The sequence below is a fragment of the Gossypium raimondii genome, chromosome 10 (assembly GCF_025698545.1).
Source record: "Gossypium raimondii isolate GPD5lz chromosome 10, ASM2569854v1, whole genome shotgun sequence".
NCBI classification, from domain to species: domain Eukaryota; kingdom Viridiplantae; phylum Streptophyta; class Magnoliopsida; order Malvales; family Malvaceae; genus Gossypium; species Gossypium raimondii.
Window position 1 is genome coordinate 47,130,163 of NC_068574.1, and position 22,873 is coordinate 47,153,035.

At 30.3% G+C, this 22,873-nt stretch overlaps 1 long non-coding RNA gene across 1 annotated transcript; it reads left to right on the forward strand.

The window, feature by feature from the left end:
- Positions 1 to 11,023: 11,023 nt before the first annotated feature.
- Positions 11,024 to 19,768, forward strand: LOC105778342 (uncharacterized). Its single transcript, XR_008189886.1, has 2 exons — positions 11,024 to 11,257; positions 17,601 to 19,768. It is a non-coding gene; the product is annotated as an uncharacterized LOC105778342 (long non-coding RNA).
- The last annotated feature ends 3,105 nt before the right edge of the window (positions 19,769 to 22,873 follow it).

Sequence of the window (22,873 nt, forward strand, 5' to 3'; positions counted from 1 at the left end):
ATCAAATACTCGATATTTATATTATTTTTAAGTTAAAAGCTGCCAGATAATATTTTTCTTTGAGATCCTTCAACTTTAAAGTGTCAAGTTTTTCCTTTTGTTGTTGTGTCAACACTGCTCTAGTTGCTAGTTCTACTATACTTGAATCAACAACATTCCACTACTCCTTGGACCTCAAAAATTTTTCATCAGCATGCACCGATGATCATAATAACCATTAAAACGAGGAATGAATGATTGGAAAAATGTTGCTTAAGATGTCATCATTTCCCTAACAAGTTGTTTTCATTCAAACTGACTTTGATACCAAATATTAAGTTTGAATTTGAAAACAAAAGCACGAGAAAAAAAAATCCTTAAAGAGAAAATTCAGCAAACACTTAGTAGGCACAAAAGAGAAGAAAACTTGATTGCATTTATTTCATAACATTCAACTCTTTTCTAGGGTACATTTAAAAAATGAAATAACGAAAAGAAAACAAATAAAATAGGGACTAAATGTACCAAAAAAGGAACTAATCAACCAACTAAGTAGAAACAAACTCCACCTAAGTAGCAACTAACATATTACATAATTTTGAAATAATAAAAAAATCTAAGACATAGTTAACAAAGTGGTAAGGTGCAATGGTAAGGTACATTACACTCATAAGGGGAGAACGTACATTCAAACATTGGGGATGACATTGTTGAGAGGGACAATGTAACAACCCGTTTTTGAGTCTGATCGAAACAGTGGTTTCGGGACCACTTAACTGAGTAAAAATATTTATTATATTATTTTTAATAAGTTTTACAGCATGATGGAATTATAGTATAAAAATTTCATTAAGAAATTTTATCGTTTAAATACTTAATTTGATAAAAAAGACTTAATCGTGTAAAATGTAAAAGTAGCATGCTATAAGTTAAGAGTATTTATTTGCTGATAAATTGAATGAGAGGTCCTTATTATGTTATTGGACCAATGATAGTGGTGCTGGTTATAACTGACCTTAAAATATGTGAATTATGCTTTTATTTCATTAAGGTTAATTTGGTAAAATGGTTATTAATATTGAATTAAAGTAAAAAAAAAAAACAAAACAGAAAGTGGCAGCCATTTTCTTTCTGCACGATTTTGAAGTTTAGAAAGCCAAAGTCATGGCTTTTACATTCGGCCAAGCTTAGATTCTCAATTAGGGTATGGTTTTTATTCCGTTTTTAATAATTTTTATATTTTTGAGATCATTGCTTTGTTTTCTAGCTAGCCCGTACCTCAATTTCTGAAAATTTTAATGATTTTGAAATGTGTCATTGTTGAATACTAGTATATTTTGAAGTATTATGCTAGATTATTGATGGGTATTGAAATATATATAAGTTTTATAAAGTAAATTTTGACAAAAATGAGCATTAGGGATTTAATTAAAAAATAGAAACATTATGTTAGAAATGTGAAATAAATGAAAATGTGGGCTGATTAGAAGATATATAGTATTCACTAAGAATACGTATAAAGAAATTTCATATATTTTGTGTATTTGTGAATTAGGAACTAAAGTGTCAAAATGTGAAAATATGAGGGCTATTTTGTAAAAATGTCAAAATATATTTATATGGATTGAATTGATTGATTTGGTGAATAAATGAGTTAAATTTAAATTTATATAGATCAAGATAAACAAATTTCGGAAAATTTAAATTTATATAGATCAAGATAAACAAATTTCGGAACTTGATCGGGGGAAACAAAAGTTAGACAGGTAGACGAAAGTATTCGAGCAAATACAAGGTAAGTTCGTATAGCTAGAATTGAATTATTAAATAACTGTAATTGTCCAAAACTGAATGTATGTAAGTTGAATGAATAATCTATTTGAATTTTAAATTACGGTATACTATTATATTACTGTTTACATAAATGCAAATGAAATGTTATAAATACTATATACATTATATTGTTTTGGTATGATAATAGGCACTGAATATGAAATTTTGAGTATTTAAATGTATGTACTAAATTATATTAGATATATATATACATATGAATTAAGAAATTGAGTTATTGATTTTTCATTGCTTAATTGATGAAATTGGTTAAAACCGAGCCCTTTTGAACTTTAGAAAATCATTGGATACGAGTGACTTGTCACTAGGGTTACCGTTTGGTCGAGCTCCTGCATTTGTTGCGGACTCACCACAACTCGTATGAGCGTACCGTTTCAGCTCTATGGAGCTTACCGTTTCAGCTCGATAGAGTTTATCGTTTATCAGCTCGAAATGAGCTTACTAATCATGGCTCGAAAGAGCGAAAATGACAATGAATTGATGAATTTCTGATAAATACACTTATAGTGTATCACCCGTGTATCCCTCGATGTTCTAATAGGTTCAACGAGCATAATTATTGTTACTGATTATATGAATAAGCTATGTAATTATATGGATGAACTACAGTTGATATGTATAAGTTACGGTTGATACGGATAAATTTCTGTTATTACTGATGAATTACAGGTTATACGAATAGGAAAGAATTGATATAAATGTTATATTTTACATGATTTAAAAGTTACATGAAATACATGATTTACATGGATTGTTGTTTTATGAATATATGAATTATAGGGATGACATGATATATTTAGCTATATGACTAACTCGTGGATGGTGATGTGAATAGACTTTGTGGACAAATGAGTTGTTTTTAATTGTTTTAATGCTTAAATGTTAAATTGGTAAATTTTAATTCTATATTATATGGCTTACTAAGCTTAACGCTTACTTCATTCATTTTCTTATGTTCGATAGATTCCGGAAGCTAGCTCGATTTCGGGCGAGGTCGGAGATTTGCTATCACACTATCAAAACGATTTTCGGTACTTTTGGACCTTATGCAATTAATGTAAATATGGCATGTATAGTTAGTTTTTGGTATGAATTTTGGGTTTTGATCAAGCTATGTGATATGGCTTGAGTTGGAAATGTTTAGTTTAGAATAGAAACATTATGTGTTATGTCATTTTGGGTACACTTTGATAAAGGGTATTTTGGTATAATTGAGTATATAAATGCATTGGTTGCAATTTGAAATTTGCAGGAAAGGTTCAATAGTTATAAAGGGGTTATATTCAATTTTTTTTTTTTTAAAAATGAATGAATGAAGTCAATTAGTAAGAATTTATATGAATTTATGATTATATATGTTTGTTATTTATTTAAGAATTATTGTATTATCCAAGATATCCGGTAATGCCTTGTAACCCAATTTCGGTGACGGTTTGAGGTTATGGGGTGTTACAGACAACCACGAACCTCAAACATGGACTTTAAAATAGATATGCAAAGTACCAAAAAAAAGTTAGTAATGTTTTGTAAAATTATTTATTTCTTGCCTTTAATCATATGGATATTAATATTTTATTTTATTTTGTATAATTTATATAAACATTAAAAATACTAATTTGGATATCTAAATTTTTACAAAAATATTTTATTATTAAAATAAAATCTACTTACCATTCTATTAAAAGTGATAAATAGTTATTTTCTACTTATCTTATTCAACACTTTTTGTTAAAATTTTTGTATTAATTAAAATTTTAATAAAATTATCAAGTTTATTTAAAAAATTAATGTTAAAATTTCTCTTTTTGAAAATTTTCAAATGATTTAACAAACGCAATTGAAGTTAAACTTAAAGTAAATTATACAAATAATCACCTAACTGTTAGTGTGTTTTTGTTTTGATTATTTAGGTTTAAAATTTTTATTTTAGTCTTTAACGTTATTAAATTTTAATATTTTAGTCACTCATCCGATAAATCACTAAGGAGTGCTGCCTTGGTTGCTTTTCATTAGCATAATTATAATTTTAGCCCTCCAATATTTACAGATTCTATCAATTTGGTCCTAATTCTAAAAAACAAAACAAATTTAAGCCTCAACTTTGCACATTATGTCAATTTAGTTTTGATTCTTCAAAATTAAAAATTATTTAAAAGTTCATTTTGATAAAAAAGTCATAAGATTTTATAATAAAAAATTACAAAATTACAAAAATATTTAAAGATAAATGAATATCTATTTTCTCATTTTCTAACATAACATTTTTTTTATTAAATAATAGTTTTACAAATGAACAATTTAAGGGAAAACACATGAAGAAGACTTAAACAGATTCAACTCTTCTCTTTTTTCAACATCAACAATCACCATTTTTAGGTTGGGTAAAACATATACATCAAGAATCGATATCTTTAAGTTGTTTCTTAGAACGAGTTTGTTGTGTTTGAGGTTATGTTCAAAGGCGAGCATGATTGGGGATCTACAAGTGAGGATGAGGTCTTGGAGATACAGTAAGTGGAAGACCATGCTGATAGCTCCACAATCAGTTCCTAGTTCCATGGCATGATGATGGAGGATGTGGAAATCGATGAGTTCAGAGTAAGGGTTATTCGTGTTGATGGTTGTGGGTGAAGACGGTGTCCAACACTCAGCAATTTTGGTGAGGACTAAGGAACAAGGCTAAACGTATAATAAATAAATTATTATTTATACAATAAAACTAAAAAAAAGGGAAAACTTTGAATATGATTTATGCCTTGTTTGTTGGTTTTTTTAAAATAATTCATTTATAAAACTATTTCAATAAATAAATTTAATGTTAAGAAAAAAATGGGTATTCATTTATTTATAATTTGTATGTAGGATGAATTTTAAATGATTTTTTATATTTTCAATTTTTATTTTAAATTTGAAAATTTAATAATCAAGACTAAATTAACATAATGTATAAAGTTGAGGATTAAATTTGTTATTTTTTAGATTAATACCAAATTGATAGAATATGTGAACATTAAAGGTAAAATTTATTATTATGCTAATGAAAAGTGGTCAGTTAGTACTCCATTAATGACTTAACGGATGATTTATCTAAATATTAAATTTCAATAATGTTAATAACTATAATAGAAAATTTTAAGCTTGAGTAACCAAAATAGAAACATGACAATAATTGGATGATTATTTATATATTTACCCTTAAACTTAACTCATTAATTTCACGCGTCATGATTTTACTGGATTTTTTTATCTCATGACATGCGATGAAAGTTCTAGAAGGTAATTGACTTTATTATTTTTTAAGCCTTTTCGGTAATCTGTCTTATCAAATAAGACGCCAGTTTCCATCTTACATGAAAATATAATAATAAAATCAGTTTTTAATATTTATATATTTTTTCTAATTGATGTTGACTTATATTTTCTAGTGATATAATGTTATTTGTCTTATATATAATGTCAATAAATATTTAAAAATAAAACTTTTAAAAATTCAAAATTTTAAAAGTTATAGAAAAAATGGATCTTTTTAAAAGATTGACAGTCAAATTCAACTCTTTTAAAAGGTTAAACAACCAAATTTCACATAAAAATAATACTCAAATTGACAAAAGAGGTGAATGTTAAAATTAAATTTATAATTATATCGAAAATAAATGCATAATAAGAATTTAAGATGATTAAATTTTTTAGTATATATCAGTAAAATATAGTTATATAGGAAATTACTGTATACAAAAATAATAAAAAAATTTTAAAAGGAGAGATTGAGTGCAATACTTGACCTATAATTATAGAATTAATTTTTTTATTGTGAATGAATCAAATGCTAATATTAACCCTATATATATAATAGGTTGTAGTAACAGATGAAAAGAAGTGATAAGTTGGAGGCCAAAGAAATCAACCTAAAATTCTAAACTTGAATCACCAACTAGATCTTTAATTCTATCCATATCTAATACAAAAAATTCAATTCATAAACCTGAAATTAAATCATTAAAACAATATTCAGAAGCACAAAATTATTATTTTTGAATTTTTATTTTCTAAATCTTACCATGTTTACTCTTTTATTATTTTAAGATTAGAGTAGCATTTTGTCGTATTGACTTGAGAAGCACAAAATTATTATTTTAGTATGAGAGTAGGAGTAATTTGACAAACATTGATAAAATTTCAATCCAACCTCAAAAATAATTCAATATGTAATTCTAGAATAAATTTCTTTTTAAAATAAAAATTATGATTTGGTGAGCTCAGTTAAGCAACGTTATCTGAATAGTAAATGATAATTTTCACGAACTCTTTCTCCGTAAAACACTGTTCTTGAATGACAAACCCAAATCAAGTCCTCATATGAAACAAAACAATAATAGTCGAGTAAACTTTATATGAACTTGATAATTATATATTATTCAATTACGTTTTCAGCGGGCTACTTGCTTTCTAGATAGTCCAAGTCTTCCCAAGAATTTCACTCTAATTATATTTTATTTTGTTCTGTTTTTTTTTTTTCTCACTTATGATTATTGTTAGGATCGACCTGATTAAGCATCAAGTAAAAAAAATAGCGGAATAAATTAAGAAATTGAACACACAAATTTAACGTAGAAAAACCCCTCCAAAGAGGATAAAAAATCATAGGCAAAGATAATTTTACTATAATGGCAAAAGAACGAAGAGTCAAAATATGGAGATAAAAACTAAACCTCGAAAACAAAGAACCCTCGAAAAGTAAACTCAAAATTCTCTAAACGTGTTATGAGTTCTAATCTCTAATGGGTGTATTTCTAAGGTTGCAAAAGAACCTACTTATAGGCTAAATTAGTAGGTCAAATAAGCTATGCTAATAAATGTTAAATATATTATACTAATAAATACTAAATCCTCTAGAAAGAAAATATATTTTGTTTAACTTGACTTGCAAGCAATCTCTTACTCTAACAATCTCCACCTTAACATGAATTCTTACAATGCCATCTTTGCCAAAGCCCGCCACGGGCCTATCTTGAACTATGCAGGGAATTAACTGAGTCAAATCTATGCTTAGAAGTTGGAAGACTTCTATCCTTCGACTTGTGCACTGCCAAATCAAAACTAACCTGGGTCTAATTTTCACAAACACAGTGCCCTAACTTTTCAAAACTTACATCCAAAAGAGAACCTCTCTTCAACGAAACGGTCATACATTTTTCCCTCCTATGACCAAATTGCCTCCGCTCCAAACGAGTTGACTTCCACTTCGTAACGAATGAGGGATGTCTGATTTCACCGGTCATTTTAGAACCTTCCAAAATATAAAGACTGCCAGTTCTTTTACCTTTTAATAAAACGAGAGCTCCACGAGATACTTTAATGTCGCTCGGCTCGATGTTGATTCTGCATCCTTTCAAGTCTAAAATGCTCGAGGATATGATATTCTTTCGTAAATCAAGTACATACCTGACATCTGAGAGTGTCCTAATCGTCCCATCATGTACCCTAATTTTAACAGTACCAATACCAATTACCTTACTAGATGAATCGTTTCCCATGCGCACAACTCCACCTTTAACCGAACTGTATGTGGAGAACCATTCTCTATTGGTACACATGTAGAAAAAACATCCCGAATCTAGGATCCACTTGGACGTGAGCTTGGAGTTATTGCTTGTTGACACTAATAAGAAATCACCACCGCTTTCATCAGCCAAATTAGCACTAGCTACATCTTCCTCGTTACTCTCAACAGCTCTTTTATTTCACAATTTATAACAATCTGCTTTGACGTGACCTAACTTTTTACAATAGTGACACCTTTTGCCGTTTCTTTGATGCTACCAAAACGAAAGCTCGCCTATCTACCTTGCTATCCAAACCAAACTCATTCTCGAGTTTGTCTCTACTCAACAAATGACCCTTCACATCTTCGAACAAGAGTTTGTCTTTACCATAAATCAGGGTCTCCCTGAAAGACTTGTATGAAGAGGGTAAAGAGCACAATAATAGCATAGTCTAATCTTCATCGTCAATATGAACCTCAACTTTCTTTAAATCATTTAAAAGAGTAATAAATTGACTGATGTGATCTCTAAGAAGCTCACCTTCGTTCATGCGAAACGTAAATAAACGTTGTTTTAACACTAAACGGTTAGCTAAAGACTTAGTCGCATAAAGAGTTTCTAACCTTTTCCATAAGGCAGATGATGTCTTCTTTATCAATACCTCCTGTAATACCGTATTCGTGAGGCACAAATGGATTGTACACAAGGCCTTTTCATCAACCTCTTCCCATTCCATTTGATTTAGATTATCAGCCTTTTTCCCGATAACCTTTTTCAATCCGGTTTGAACTAGAATTGTCATCATCCAAACTTGCCACAAATTGAAAATTGTCTCACCATCGAACTTATCAATTTCAAACATTGTTGCTGCCATCTCTAAACGGCCTGATCTATAAAAATTGAACTAGCTCTGATACCACTTGTTAGAATCGAGCGGATTAAGCAACAAGTAAAGAAATAGTGGAATAAATTGAGAAATTGATCACACAAATTTAACGTGGAAAAACTCCTCCAAAGAGGATAAAAACCGCGGGCAAAAATAATTTTACTATAATGACAATAGAACAAAGAGTACAAAATATGGAAATAAAAACTAATCTCTGAAAATTTGAAAATAAATAACCCTCAAAACGTAAACACAAAATTCTCTAAATGTGTTATGAGTTCTAATCTCTAATGGGTGTATTTTCTAAGGTTGCAAAAGAACCTATTTATAGGCTAAATTAGTAAGTCAAATAAACTATGCTAATAAATACTAAATATATTATACTAATAAATACTAAATCTTCTAGAAAGAAAATATATTTTGCTTAACTTAACTTATAAAATATATTTTGCTTAACTTAACTTATAAGCAATCTCTTAGAATTTGAGTCGCATAACTCTAACAATTATAAACTAAAAATCAAAGTTCAAAGTTGCCTTTGTCTTGTAATACTGAAAATTTAACAATCTGATTTGATGTTTAACGATATTGATTAAAATGATATTTTAATATATATATATATATATATAACCCAATTTATTTTTAATCTAATAAAAGAAATTAAATAATTTTTAACCAGTGCTTGATAAAACCGTCTACCAAATCAAAATTAATTGAAGGGTTAATATATATTTTTGTCATCCAACTTGGTGATTTGTATCTGACTATTATTATTTTTATTAAATTAGTATTTAAACTTTAATTCCGTTACATTTTAATACTTTAAGTTGTTACAATTGTTAAAGTAACACTGGTGACAGATAATATGAGGATATATAATAGCCTCACATTTTAACATATAATAAAAATAAAAATAAAAATATTTAAAATATATCAAATTTATAAAATTATAAAATTGTTTCTCATATGGGAATGAATCTGGACAATCATTTGGTTAAATTCATTTTAGATATGTTTTTAGTTTTTTTATATATTTTAATGTTTTATAACATATAATGTTTTTATATTATTATTTAGAAAATAAAAATAAAAATCTAAATGATATTTAAAATATATAATTTTATAAAAATATAATTGTAATTTTACATCTCCAGATTTAGTCCAGTTATTTTCTTAATAATTTTATGTATTTTAATTTTGTAAAATATATCCAATTTTTATTTATTATATTTTAAATTTAAATTATATAAAATCTAAAAATGTTAACGAAATTTAAATTTAAAAATAAAAATAAATATTATTTTATGTTAAATTGAACCTGGACAAATGGTTACCTAAATACAAATGAACTGGAGCAATCATTTGTCCAGATTCTTTTAAAATTTTTTATTAATTTTATATTTTTATTTTCATAAAATATTAGATTTGTATATTATTGTTTTGAAATAAAACTATTTAAAATATATAAATTTATAAAAAATATATAAATATAATTTCACATCGGAATGAATATAGCCATATTCATTCCGGACATGATTTTAATAAATTCGTATATATTAAATTTTTATAGCATATATGGTTTTTTATATTATTATATTATTTTTAAATTTAAATTATATAAAATCTAATCAAATATTCAAAGATATATGATTTTATAAACAAAAATTATAAATATTATTTTATGTTAGAATGGACTTGAAAAATGATTGTTTGGATGCAAATCAATCAAACAATAGAATGTCTAGTTTATTCTAGAAAATTTTACTAACTTTATATATTTTAATTTTTCATAAAATAGTAGATATAGATATTTTAGAAAACATATTATTTTACCTCAGATTTTATAAAATTTGAAAATTTATAAACTATATAAAAATCAGATTTTATATATTATTAATTTAAAATTAATAATATAAACATATGATATTTTATGAAAAAATAAAAATATATAAAAGTACTAAAATACAAGTTTGAAATGAATTTGGACAATTTGGTGTCCTAATTCAACTGAAAATGGACAATCATTTGTCTAGATTCATTTTGGCTTGAAATAATATTTATATAATTTTGTAAATATATATATATAATTTCAAAATGATAATAAAACAGTCTTGATATATTATTAAAAAATTAAAAATATAAAAAATACTAAAAAAGAATATTTAGAATGAACTTGAACAAATAGTTGTTCAGATCCAAATGAATTTGGACAACATTTGTCTAGGTTGATTTTCTCTGTGGAAAGAATTATAATTTTTTAAAATTTTATTATTTTAAAATTTCTGTCATATGTGCCATGTTATTAATTATCAGTGCCACATTAGCATATTTTAATTACGTTACGATTGAGATACCAAATTATATGATGAAATTAAAATTTGAATACCAGATTTGAAGAGCCAAAATTATATTAACCATTGAATCCTATTTTCTTTCAATCATATTTCATTATTCTCTATATATATATATATATATATATATATATATATATAATATGTTAAGCATGTTTGAAAAAGAAAAATCAAGCATATAAAAATAATAATGAACAAGCTGTAACTATAACTGAAAAGAGTGGGATATTATTAAGAAATTATGGGATGCAATTTTGACTAATACAAACTCAATGAAAATTAATAACAATATTAGAAATAAATCTAGTTAAAAATTGAAAAAAGTTAAGTTCATAAGCTTCAAGTTCAGTCTATAAATACCATCTTGCATCTAATTTCTTTTCGCACCTCAAAACACTCTATCCATTTTTCTCTCCTTATAACTTGAAAAAGGAAAACCCTTCAAACTCCCAAGTAATTAAGAATCATGGGTGTTATCACTTATGACTTTGAGGTAACTTCCCCAATCTCTCCAGCTAGGCTTTTCAAAGCCCTTGTTCTTGAAGGTGATAAGGTTTATCCCAGAGCTGCCCCTCATGCAATCAAGAGTGTTGAGCTCCAAGAAGATGGTAAGCTCGGAAGTATCGTGAAGATAAACTTTGTTGAAGGTTAGTCCTTTAATTAATTTTCACTTTCTTTTATCCTTTTTTTAACATATGTTCGATACGGGTATGCTTGATAGGCGTATTATTTGGTTAGGCTTTCCATTCCAGTATGTGATGTTTTAAATAAATAATTCTAAATTTTTTCTAAGTTAAAAATCGTGTACAGAAACGGCGCCGTTTAGACATTATTTTAATACCCTTTTGCGGCGTTTATTGTACAAATGCCGCTATTGCTTCCAAAGTTCCGGCGTTTTGCCGAAAACGCCACAAATATTTAAAGTCATAAACAGAAACGGCGCCGTTTTGCTACTCTCAACTTGCATTGTTTCTGGCGTTTTATGTTAAAACGCCACTAATACTTAACGTACTTTAAGCCAAACGGTGACGTTTTAAGTAAATAATTCTAAATTTTTTATAAGTTAAAAATTGTGGAGAGAAACGGCGTCGTTTACTCAAAATTTTAAGACACTTTTGCGGCGTTTCTTGTAAAAATGCCACTAATGCTCTAATATTTGCGGCGTTTTCAAAAAAACGCCACTGAAAGTTTAACTATTCATTCAGAAACGGCGCCGTTTGTAACAATTATATTAATTTTGTAAATTTTAGGTTTTTTTTTGTCTTTTTTGTTTGTTTTTTTATTTCATTTCTTATGTATTTGGTCCTCTCTCTCTATATATTTCCAAAAATAAATAATTATACCTAAATATATATCCATCCATATAATATATATCAATAATTTTTTAACTTATTTATTAATTCTATTTAAACTAATATTTAAATATATCAATTGGTACTTTAGATTAAATTTTTAAAATATTATTTAAACAAATTAATCTAAATTAACCCAAAACCCTGATCCGACCCTTGAATTCTTAAACCCTAAATCATTAACCCTTTAACCCCTAGCCCTTAAATCCTAAACCCCTAAACCCTTAACCCCTAACCCCTAACCCTTATATCTCAAACCCTAAATCCATACCCCCTAATCCTTAAAATAGCACGGCCATCCAAAAAAATCCCTAAATCTTTAATAATCATAAAATAGTTAAAATTGATTAAACAATAATTAATAGTAAAATTTTTGTATAAAGTAGCAATAAACAATATTATCTTTATAATATTTATTTTTTGTATAAAGTTTGAAATTTATAATATTTTATTTTATTGATAAATGAATAAATTTATCTAATTAACTAATTTATTATATTCTTTCTCAAATAGATAAATTAATGAAAACAAACAAGGAGTAACAAGTATATGAGATTTTTTTATTGAAGTGATCAAAATAGGAATGATACCGACTCGGTATATGCATATTTTGAATGGTTTCAATTCAAATTCACAAATTTATTTAAGTATTTAAGTGTTATTCATGAATTATTTGAGCATTAATATTCAAATTCGAATTTAAATTAATAATATACCGAAACCAAATCATATACCGAAACCATAAAACCGTAAACAAATTTATTATTACCTCTTTTACAATTATATAAGAACATATTTAAAATATAAATTGAAAAAACTAATTAATCTAAACCCAATACCCTAACCCGACCCCTAAATCCCTAGCTAAACCCTAAATCCTTAACTCCAACCTCTAACGTCTAACCCTGACCCTAACCCCTAAACATTAAATCTCAGCCCTTAAACCATAATCCCTAAATCCATATATATATACTCCTGATCAATTATAATAACAACCTTAAAATAGCTACTCATCCAATATTGGAAGTGAGTTAAACAGTTGTGTTCAAGTTGTCCAAAACATGGAATTTCAAAATAGCTACTCATCTAATATTTTTACTAAGGGCTCCTTCTGATGAAGCAAAAGATCATAAATGCTGCCAGTGGTGGTGCTTTGGTAAACAAGGCCCCTCACAAGGCTATGGAATTAATTTTAGTCATGGCATCCAATTCACAACAGCTCGAGTTTTGACAAGAAATATCGATAAGGGTAAATGAGGTAAATTAATCTTTTATTGAAAATAATTTAGATGAACTAACTTCTCTTGTCATAGAGATGGCTGTAAGAAATATCTAGCAAGCTAAGGTGCATAACATATACGCTAATTATGACCACCAAATCGATTCATGCCCTATACTTTTTGAGGCCCCCCGGAGGTAACTGACCTAATCTCTAGTTTTGGGCCTTATTTTGGGCTAGAACTTTCACTTGTCATGTTGTGGAGCAACTTGTTGTATGGAGCAACCTATATTCTGAGGTCAGAACGCAGCCTATTTTTTAACCTTATGCACTTGTCCTGTTCTGTGGTGACCATACCTTGGGTATAGTAGCTGAGCCTCAGAAATTTAGCCTCATATTCTGCCACAGTTCTATCACACTGCTTCAACTCGATAAACTCGAGTCTGTGGGCTTCCACATACCTCGAGCACATACTTCGTTTGGAAGGCTTCTTGGAAATATTTCCAGGTCAAACGTTCAGCCTATGTACCTTTCACAATAGATTGCCACCAGTGGTAAGCTTCACCCTTTGCTAAAGAAACAATTCCCTTTAATTTATGTTTTAAAGTACAATCTAGATCCTCTAGAATCTTTTCTGTCGACTCCATCCTATACTCAGCCACGATAAGGGTTATTGCAGCAACACCTCTAAATATTTCAGCCATATTAGACCAGAGCCTCGTCGTAATAGATCCACAACTCCTTGATCCAGTTTGGGCTCCAACAACCCTCTACAAAACCCTTAGTATCACTTGCGACACTGTGTCATCTTTGTTCTCATAGCATCCGCCACCATTGGCAGAAGAATTCTTTAAGTACTCCTCAAGGATTGGGTTTTCTCCCTAAACAGTGGGCGGGTCAACGGGTACAGCCCGACACGGCCTACCCATACCACGTCTATCTTGAGTGTTCATAATGTATCCTCAAAAGTTTAAAATCTAATAGTATATCTACAGTTTTCAAACAAAAGTTCAATCATTATTATTTATTCTTCTTGTTCACAATCTAAGGTTTACTGTTTGTCTAAAGTTTCGAGAGTAATGGTTAACTAAAGTAGGACCTACATCGGAGTCTCGGGTTTAATTTATTGTAGAAAAATAACTTTTAAAAAATTTATGGCATGATATTTCCCTAAATACTCCTTTCTATGACATGCGTGTAGATTTATTAAAAAATTTACAGTTCGAGTTTAGATAACCTAGGCTCTGATATCATCAATTGTAATCCTCCAAACCGAACCTAGACGTTCAGATAAAATTTGGAATATTACATTTGCCACTAAAATGACCTAAAAAAAACTATCAAAGTATAAAAACAGTTGTTTAAAATGTTTACTTTAATTTTTGAAGAAAACTTAGTGTGTTTCAAAAGGTGTAGCAGGCCCAATCTGCCCGGGCCCATACAAACAAAAAAAACCAAATCAAAAAATAAAAGTCTAATAAAATAAAAAGTTCAGAATTACAAAAATAGCCCTAAATAAACAAATACAAATAAACCCAAAATCTAACCCAATCCTAGACCTAATACAATCCTAGACCCAATTAAACCTTAGCCCGACTTGAACTGGCCCAATTTGAAATATCGAGAAACCCTAGGGGTTTCTAGAGCAGTCCGTGCCGCAGCTGGGAACCATGCCTTCGAGCGTGTTGCACCTCCACGTCATCGCTCCTCCGTACACCTGAAACAGAAACGAATAGCAGTAAAAAGCGAGCAACAATATGCCAGCAAATGAAAATAGCTGGATAACAGAATAGATTTCTTTTTTTACATATTTTCTTTTTTTTTTGTTTCGGCTATAAAAAGCCAATTACAAATCTATAACAAGAATCATGGATCAAATAAAAAAATAGAAAAATATTTGATATCACAAGCAGAGATTTTAGAATACAAAAAAAAATAGATAGATTGAAGGTAGATTTTCGTTTTTTTTCTTTTTGTTTCGATTCATTTTTAAAAAAAATTAATACAATAAATAAAAAAGAGTAAAAACGAAGGCTTACCTTGCGACGCCTTCATATCCGCGCGAAAAGGAGCCAAAACGCCTTTTGTGGTGCAGCTCCAACCACCGTTCACGGTGGAATCGTGTCGGAGGCGCGGCGACTGAGGTTGGGTTAAAAACCCTAGCATGGGAAAGGGAGATTGATAGTTTTGTTTTTTTTTTTAAATGGCAGAAACTGAAATTTTTTTTAAAAAATGTTGATTTTATAATAAGTATGAAACAACGTTGTTTAAGGCCTGTTTCAGTGGCCTCAAAACCGTGCCGTATAAGGCTACCCGCGCACGACCCAACCCTAGTCCCTCTACTTTTTATACTGGTTTTAATTAGATCTTTTTTATTTATTTTTATTTCTTTGAATTTAGCCTGGTAATTTTGTTTCATCTCATTTTAATCCCGAACGAAACGATGCGTTCTGGAGGAAGGGAAGATTACCCTTTCAGTCTTTCCTTATTATTCGCGTGTTCAGGAGGGTCCTCCCTTTTGCATTTATTTCTGATTTGCCCCAAAACTTTGTTTTAATGTTCAATTTAGCCCAATTTTGTTATTTTGGCTATTTTATTAGTAAATTAATTAATTTAAAATTGTTATTACTATTATTATTTTACCCTTATTATTTATATATTTATTATTATAACTATATCATTAAATCAATCAGTTTTTACATTATTATATCCATTATATTTTTTATTTACTTAAATACTTTAAATGCATTTATTTTATTTTATTTCCTTTTTATGTAATTTCAAAGATTTAGAATATTTATTTATTATTATTACTATTTTACCATAACCTTAATTTCATTCATTTTATAATAGTTTTTTAAAATATTTCGAGATTAATTTTCTCAATGCTATTTCGTATATTTATTTATTAATTTTTAAAAATTTTGATATTGTCTTGTTATGTTTTTTTACTATTGTTTATATCATTATTATTCATTATCATTATTATTGGTCTTATTGTTCTTTGATTAATTATTATTTAAGTGATGTATGTTATGTGATCATTGTTATTATATTTGTTTATACACGTATTGTAGTCATTTGTCAATTTAATATTCTATTCAGATATCATTTTAAGTATCGCATCAATTTCGACCCAAATGCATTTTTTTATAATAAATAAATAATACTTCGTATTTTGGGATCCGAAAAGATCGTACCCTAACTTATGGGGTCTCAATTTTTTTCGATAATTCCAAATATACGAACCTTTTTTTAAAAAGCACATTTTTTAAAAATTATCTCGAGAATCAGAAAAGGACCGTGTTCCAACTTACGGGATATGATTTCTTCTCCGAAACCGAGATGATCAAAATTTCTAAAAATAAATAATTTTTTGGTGTTTATTCTCATTTCGGGATTTAAGATATTGCGTCCTAACTCACGAGATATAATTCTTTTTCTCGATTAACGTGAAATACACCATACTTTAATTTTTTTTAAGTAATTTTAACAAAAGGATCATATTTTTTTTAATTTATTTTTGAATTTTCAATTTTTCGACATTAAGACATTAATTAATCAATTAGGTACCAATTTTGGGCATGACGAGGGTGCTAATCCTTCCTCGCACATAACCGACTCCCGAACCCATTTTTCTTGAATTCCGTAGACCAAAATCATTCTTTTAGTAAAATCAAAACGTTTTATTAAAACGATTGAATTGCAAGGTGATCCGATCACACCTCAAAAAAGTCGGTGGCGACTCTCGTTTTTCTATTTTCATTTTCAAAATAAAAGTCGACACATTTTTGTTTTAAAGTGGTTTCGACAGCTTGGCGACTCCACTGAGGACTAGTTTTGATATTCGAGCGACAAATTGATTAATTTCTGTCTTTTTGTCGAAAGTTGAAAATTCAATTTCAATTTATGATTCTTTCATTGCATTTTTATAGTCTGCATCACTGTGGTACGTTTGCTTTGTTGGTTCAAGTTTTTAAATCACTACATATTGCACTGCATAATTACTTGGTTACACCCTCTTAAGTAGGAGTGAGAAACTAGTCCTTCGTGAGGTTTTCACCTCCGTATAGGATAGTGGATCACTTTCGGGATACATCCGTACCTATGCCTTCGTGAGATTTTCATCTCCGTATTGTTTAGAGAAATGTATTCCCTTGAACTGAACTCGGTCTGTATGAACCTATAATGGGTGAAGATTGAGGAATTTGTTGGTTCAGGTACCTTTTTCTTTAGAACCGAACCACATGTAGTAAGCCCTAAGAGCCTACCCTAGGTAGGACTACTCCACACCCCTAGCGGTCGATCGAGTAGATACTTTGTTTATGATTTCTTGATTACTTTAAATTTTTGTTTTAAATGTACTAACTTGCTTTGTTTTGATTGTGTTTGCATGACATGCTCATCATATAAAAAAAGGTGTCGATTCGCTTTCGATTACTAAATAGAGAGCTTGCCATGGAGAATGAATTTCTTGATAAAATGGAGGATAATGTGGTTGTCCGAGTGTGGTTAGAGAAAACGCAATTTGAGAAAGGTGATAACTTGACGGAGGGGTACACATCAGAATTATGGGACTTCACTCATATTAGCGTGACTCAGAACAATCTCCAAGAGTTGAAAGAAATTTGGGCTCAATGGAATGATGAAGTTAAACAGTTGTTTTATGGTAATTATGGTGATTTGCCTTATTTACTTGATATCAAGGTAGACAAGCATCTGTTTTGAGCTCTGGCCCAATTTTGGAATTCTGCCTATAGCTGCTTTACCTTTGGGAAGGTAGACTTGGTACCTACCGTGGAGGAATATACAGCTTTGCTGCGTTGCTCGAGGATTCAAGCTGACAAAGCTTACTCTAGAGCCGTCAATGTCCCGACTTTTGTAAAGAAGTTAATGAACATCACTAGAATGAGTGAGCAGTGGGTTACAACACAGATCAAGCAAAAAGGAGAAAGCAAATGTATCCCTTAGAAAAGTTTGCGAAATCTGATTTTGGTGCACCCTGATACGAAGAAAAAGGTCGATGATTTTGCTTTGAGTATTTATGGGTTAATTATTTTTCCTAAAGTGCTGGGACACATAGATGAGGCAGTTTCGGACTTGTTTGATCGACTAGATAGGAGGGTCAAGCTTGTCCCGGTAATTTTGGCTGAGACATTCAGATCTTTAAATGCGTGTCGGAGGACGGGTGAAGGAAGATTCATTGGTTGTGCACAGCTTCTGTTAGCTTGGTTCCACAGTCACTTCTAGAAAGTAGATAAAATTTCTTATCGAGGATTCTCCGAGAGTTATTCTCTATTGAAAGAATTAGCAATGACGTTGAGGCGCGACGGCATTAGAAAAGAAAGATGGATAACGATCTTTCAAAATCTCCAAGATGAAGATGTCGGATGGAGAGCTCCTTGGTTGGTACCCGATGAGATTTTGTACTGATGCGGAAACTTCGACTGGGTCCCTTTGCTTGGAAATTGAGGAGCTGTCGGATATGCTCCTCAGCTCGTTTTAAGACAATATAAATCAAGACAGTTCATACTGGCAACACAAGGGCTGGCTCAATGTGAGTTTTCTTATAAGGGTGATAACTACAAGAAAAAGATTCGAAAAATGTCTAACGCCTGGAATTAAACTCGTTGGATGAAAAGATTTACCGTAGGACCAATGACGACCCCCGAATATTATGGGTGGTAGAGTAAGAGGGTCAATGACAATATCCCTGGGCCAAGTCTAGAAGGCGTTCGATTGATAGAGGAATATTTGCAAGTGGTCACATCTGAGATAGAAATCATAAAGCAAGATTTTGAAAAGAAAAATTAAAAGTTAGGAAAGAAGATAGAATAGTTGGAGGGAGAAAAAATGCACTTGAGATTAGATGTTGATGTTCAGAAGCTAGAAACTGAAAATTAATAAAAGGGAAGAATAAACCGAAAATTTAAGAAAAGGGAAGAATAAAGCCGAGGAAGATTTGGATAGTTTGAAGATACACTATAAGAAGTTGCATTTATTAATGAGAACCGCTAGGTTGGGGAAAACTTCAGAATAGTGGTGTCAAGAGATTCGAGAGGAAAAAAGCAAAGCTGATAGATGGGAAAGGAAATTCCAAGAGGCTCAAATGCGAAACGAGGCCTTAGAGAAGATTTTGTCAAAAAATCGAAATGAAAAAGGTGAACTAAAAGCTAAGGTGGCTGAACTTGAGAAAACTCTTCATCATTATCGAAATCGTAATTCTGTGATGGAGCTAAGAGCGAGCTTAGGCAAGATTGAGGAAATGAAAAGAAGAGTAGAAGAATTAGAGATGGCATTACAAAACTATGAAATCCGAATTGAATTCCTTAAAGCAATAGAAGAGATCACAATATGGGAGAAGTTGTGGCTCAGATTCGAGAGGTAGCCGATTACTTACAGACTTGGCAGTACAGGCCGATATACTGAGTGTAACGTACAAACTGGAATCAAACCGGGGGCAAGAGTTAGCTTCACTGCTTAGGAAAATTAAATTCTGAGCATTAGGGCGAAGCGGTATATGTAATTTGTTTTATGTAAAGAACTTTGTTTTCTAGTAAAGTTTTCTAAATGGAATTGAATCGGAATTGATGTCTTTTTGCATTCATTTCATGCATTTCTTTACATTACATCATATGCATTAAAGTCCACCAAAAGATCCTAATTGATTAAAATCATTTCAGTTAATCTGGAAACCAACAAAAACCTACCAACCAAACATCGTTACACTACCCAATCATGCTGATAATGGGGTAAACATGATGAGTGAAAATATGGGGAGAAGAATCAAGCTCCTTTGAGATGGGTCTGGAAGGAGATGGCAAGAAGGGGGTTAATCATTTCAGATTCAGAAGGAAGTTGCGAAAAGATAAGGAACTACTGTGAGTTCCATCACGAAGAGGGGCACAAGATCCAAGAGTGCGTGGAATTCAGAGCCTTGGTTCAAAGCATTATAGACAATAAAGAGATATAGTTTTGTGAAGAAATTAAAGAAGAGAGACGCATATGTACAATGTTTGGAAATGTTCACATCAATGCTATATACGAAGAAGCAACTGAAGGAGGGGCCTTGTTAGATATCCACCCTTATGAACCAGGGAGCGTGCTAAAAAATTGAACTGCAGAAGAAATTCCTGTAGTTTTTAGAGCTTACCCGTAGTAATGTTCAGAACACTCTTATTGCTTTTAGCCTAGAAGTGATAAGAACCCCTTTGTGAAATAGGCTCTTTGTATTCATTTTGAGCAAATATTCTTTCGTTCTTTCTGTATGAGTAATTATTTTTCATTCTTTTGGAGATTTTCTTCCAAATCATTCTTCCATTACATTCATAATCATATTGTACAAATAATTATTCTTAAATTCATACATTCTTTGTGTATTCTTTTGTACCTACAATAGGTCCCTGGATATCAATTACATGAGTGACGCTGCTACAGACTCAGAATTTCCTTTTGAACAAGACATGTGTTTAGAGGGATCCCATGACTTTAAAGATGACGTAGACTATGGCTTATCTCCGGACTTGTTAAGGATGGTAGAACAAGAGGAGAAACAAATCCTACCTCACAAGGAATCAATGGAAATTGTGAGCTTAGAAGAAGGAAAAGAGGTGAAGATTGGAACTGACATTACCACAAAGATGAAACGAGACCTAATTGAGTTACTCCAAGAATTCAAAGATGTCTTCGCATGGTCATACTCGGATATGCCCGGGTTAAGCACTGACATTGTGGTACACCACCTTCCTATAAAAGAAGATTGCAAGCCAGTTCAGCAAAAACTCCGAAGCATGAGGCCTGATATTGTGCTAAAAATAAAAGAAGAAGTCAAAAAGCAATTTGATATTGGGTTCTTACAAGTGGTCAATGTAACAGCCCGAATTTTGGGCTAGTCGGAATAGTGGTTTCGGGACCACAAATTTGACGAGAAAAAAAAATTTATTTTCATTATATTTTTATGGTCTACGATTTCAGAAAATGATTTCGTGAAAATTTCGTTCGAAAATTTTGACGTTTGGGCACTCAATTTAGTCTAAAGAACTAAATTGTAAAAAGTGCAAAAGTTGAGTTCTACATGTTAGAAGTGCCCAATTGTTATGAAATTTTAAATTGGAGGTCCTTAAACTTGTTGGACAAAAATGGACAAGAGATAAGTGAAATAGGAAATTTTTAAGTTGGGGGCATTTTGGTCATTTAGTAATTAAAAGAATTAAAAAGGCCAAAATAGCCCAAAATTTGTCCATCTTCTCCATGGTGAACGAAATCAGCAAAGGGGAAGCCATATTTAGCGTTTTCAAGCTTCCAAGCTCCATAGTAAGTGATTCCAAGGCCCGTTTTTAATGTTCTTTACATTTTTAGAGTCCCGGTAACTTGATTTAGCTTATTCTAGCAATAATTTAATTTAGGGTTCATATTTGGAAAAATATACATAGGTGAAATATGTTTATTTTGATATTTTATGGTAGAATATGAAGCTTGAAATTATGTTAAATAACTTTTGCTAGTCGATTTTAAGTGAAAACGAGTAAATTGATATAATCGGTAAAAATACCTAATGTTCATAAGTAAGTGTTAGAGTGAGAATTTGATGTTGCCATAGAATGGAAAAATTTTCAACGTGTCATAAAACATATGAAAAAGGAATAAATTTTAATTTTCGAGCCTAGGGGCAAAATTGTAATTTTGTAAAATTTTAGGGGGAAAAATGTACTTTTGGCAAAATGTGATTTTTGGACTGAATTGAATAATGTGAGTGTTAAATAAGTTAAATGTGCTATTATAAGTCAAGAAAGACAAGGAATTGACTTTGATTAGTGAAAAAGGAAAAAATGAGAAAAAGTGAGAAATTTTCCGATTGAACATTCGGAATAAAAAGGGATACGAATGAAGTGACAGAAATGATCACATGTGTGGCATGGACTGTGTGTAGGCCACTATGTGAAAGTTAAAGTGATGGTCACGTGTGTCGTACTATGTGCAAGCTACTACGTGTACCAGAATGATAGGTCGCATGTGTAGTACTATGTGCAGGCTACTATGCGTACCGGATAGCGTCGATCACGTGTGTAGTACTATGTGCAGGCTATTACGTGTATCAGATAGTGATGGTCACATGTGTAGTACTATGTGTAGGCTACTATGTGAACCGGTATCATTAATTATAAGGTGGTTGATATGTGTTGATCCCACCGGATATCATTGATTACAAAGGGTGGTTGCTATGTGCTGAGTCCACCGTGTATCTATTATTATTCCGAAGTGTTCATCGGGAAATTTACTAAGTGAAAATACATGAGATCATGTAACGATTAAGTGTGATTGAATGATGAATATATGTGTGGAATTGAATTGAATAATGATTGAAAGTGAAAAAGTGAAATTATGAAAAAGTAAAATTAGCAACAAAATAGTTTTGGATAGTAACAATAGTGTGATTTTGAAAAATCACCAAAATGGTGGAAATTTAATTAGAGAGTGAATAAGATATGAAATGAAATCTTAATGAGTCTATTTTTACATAAAAGAAATAGAGAAAGCGAAAGAGTTATATATTTTGAGATATTTGAATTTTAGTGAGGCAGGTCGGATTGATTTAGGAATCCCTATTCTGAATTTGGAAAATAATTAAAATTGTAAAAAATAATTATGAGTTATAATTTATATTATTATAATCCTTAATGAGTCTATTTTCA